This window comes from Sminthopsis crassicaudata, chromosome 4, assembly GCF_048593235.1.
Source record: "Sminthopsis crassicaudata isolate SCR6 chromosome 4, ASM4859323v1, whole genome shotgun sequence".
NCBI classification, from domain to species: Eukaryota; Metazoa; Chordata; class Mammalia; order Dasyuromorphia; family Dasyuridae; genus Sminthopsis; species Sminthopsis crassicaudata.
In genome coordinates, this window is record NC_133620.1 from 198,421,842 (window position 1) to 198,424,916 (window position 3,075).

The following is a 3,075-nucleotide window of genomic DNA, read 5'->3' on the forward strand; positions in this document are numbered from 1 at the left end:
TTCCATTGGGGGACAGTAACAGAGAGAAAAAAATAGATCTGTAATAACTGAAATATAAATAATTTAAAAAAACAAAAAAAGCTGCTCATGCCTCCAAACTCAATTCTGGCAGCACTTCTTCTATGAAACAAAACAAAATGTTTTATTCAGGAAATTAAATTTTGCCTTCACACCTATGAATTGTTATGGGTTTGCCTAAGGGTTTTTGGATGTATATCTTCTAAAGATTATTTATCAATACTAATTCTTATCTTTAAGGGTTCTCTCCTAACACACTGCTTTACAAAAGTAAATGTTGAAAATTATTTGCATTTATTTGGAAAAATAAAATACTATTTTAAAAAAAGAAAAGAGTTATTTCCTAGTTGGATTGATAGTTCTTACTTTAGGCAATTGATAAAAATGAATCATTTGTTGTTATGAAAATGAACTTTTATTGAGGGCTTTTCAGTCAACAGTGAGTTAAGATTTGTTTACTTGTGACAGACACTGTAAATATTCTATCTACCCCGCTACTAGTGGTGTAGTAGATAGAACTGGATCTGAAGTCAGGATAACCTGAGTTCAAATCCTGCCTCACTCTTAAGTGTAATAAGCTACCCTTATTGCTAGGTGACCTAAGGTACTTAATTTCTGTCTGCCTCAGTTTTCTCACATGTAAAAAGATGGTAGCAATAGCACTTAACTCTCTGGATTGTTGTAAGCATAAAAAAGAGATTATAAAGTGCTTTGCAAGTGTTAAAGTGATATATAAAAGCTAATTATTATTATTATTAAAGGAAAAAAGTTCCTGCTTCCAAGAACATAACTTAATAGGGGAAGAAACATGCAAATAACTGATAAAATGGTAATAAATATTCAAAAACAACAACCAAAAAAACTGGCAGAAGACCAAATAAGAATTAAGTAGCAGCCTATAAGTTTAAGAGAAGTCTATTTCCTCTTGTGTACTTCTTCTCTTTGGTTTTCATTTTCATTTTTCAAGATTTGACATGTTTCCTACATTCTCTTCACCTAATGGCACAGGGAGCAGCAGATACTATTAGGATTTCCAAAAGAGGGCAAGATGGTCAACACAGATTTCATGCCCAAATGCAATTCTTGTGGTGTGATGAAATTTGAGAACTATTTGTGTAAGACCAGTTTTGAGCGTGATCTGTCCAGTCATGCTATTAGTTAGTAATCAAGCATGGAACAGAACCACGGTAATCTCCATGATCATTCTGGGACCTAAGCCAGCAAGGTATGAGCCCTTTTGGAATGACTGAAATTTGCCTCACTAATGACTAGGGTGTGTAGTGGTTTGTGCGAGAAAGGATACAAGAGTGAGGGATTTTGCTTTTTGTTCCCAGAACTGAAGTCTCTCTCCCCCTGCAACTGTTAGGGGCCAATGAATGGTAGCCCAGTTCCATTTGCCCATATAACATTGAGTAGCTTTTATAAAAGGATTTTTGTTTATTTTTATTTTATCGGACACAGCTAGAACAAAAAACAAAATTTTGCCCTAATACCTGTCTCCTATATACAAAATTGGTTTCTAAGGAAAATAAGCTAAATTTAGTTCAATTCTTACATAGCATAAGACCTAGCAATTTTGGGTCCAGAGGCAGCACTGCTGTGAGATGAGCTACAGCTGGACTGGTGTCTTGGAAGGCTATTACTGTAAATCACTCTTTACTCCTCAGGGTATTGATCCTGCCCTGGCTGCAAATCTATACTCTGGATTGCCACTATACCGAGAAAATAATTAATGGAAAAGTTTAAAATCAACCATGATTTTCACAAATATTTGCTTCATTACCTTGAAGAAAGGAGTAAATGTACATTTCTTTATTCTATTCTAAAATACTTAGAAATTATCTTAAAATCTTAGAAATTATAATATGTTCTTCATCATGTGTTTTCCTCCTTGGTATTACTTTTTTTTTTAGGCATTTTGTAGCCAGCCTTAATTCTTTCTTTGTAACCCAGGACCTCAGATCTCTCGGCCATACAAAGTGAACTTTCGGTCTGTTCTGACCACTCCCACCCCTGAGTTTCAGGTGATTCTGGATGACATCAAGAGTGGACTGACATGGAACACCAGTTTTCCCACTTAATCTTGGCAGGATGCTTATGTCAGGTTGCCAAGTTCTGTGATCTCATCACACATTTTTTCACTTTGGTGAAGTTTGCCTTGTCATTTCTTCCCTCGGTTATTTTTTTATTTTGTTTTGTTATGTCTTATCAAAGAACTCATCTTATACTTGCAGCTACCTTCTCATTTTAGGACTGTCCTGCTCCAGCAGCTCTCCTGCTAACAATGTCAGGATTTAATTAACTCAGACACAGAAACCATTTGCCACTTAAATTCCCAGACAGTGACTTGGCAGGATATGATCGACCAGGTTTGGGTTAGTGATGGAAGACAAAGGAAAACAAATTAGACATCATTTCATGGGAGGTAGGTATTATTATGTGAGAATTGATAATGTTTCTCTTCTCTAATTCTAGATTCAAAATGTGAGATTGATTAAGCAGGAATGTAGCATCAACAGAGTTGATATTCTTTGAAAAATGATTCCCCTTTATTTCAAGTGACAAAACTACAAATAGATCAAATTGATGTTGGCTCCAACAAACTGGTTCTCTGAACTGTTTTCCTCTTGCTAAAAATTGGCAAAATTTAATCTCTTAGATGATACCTTATTGCAATATGAAGAATCAACTTAGACAAGATGTGCTTTATATATACATATATATCAAGGGATAAAATAAATATGAAGCTTTATATTTACCATGTTTCACTTGAAGTCTATTCTTTCACTATTACAGACAAACATGGTAGTAAAGGATTCTTTGTCTTAGAAACTAATGGGAAACAACAAGCAGAGGAAAGATTGGAGCCCCTAGACAAAAACTGCACCTGCTAGAGGGTCCCGTTTTTGTGTGTGCCTGTATTCTGTTTGCTCTGTCTCTCAGTAGTAGTGGAACCTACTCAAGGTTACTACTCAAAACTTATGTCGACTGCCTCCTCTTATTCTCTATCTCCCCTCAAAGCAGAGTGCTTAGCATATACAATATATTCAATAAATG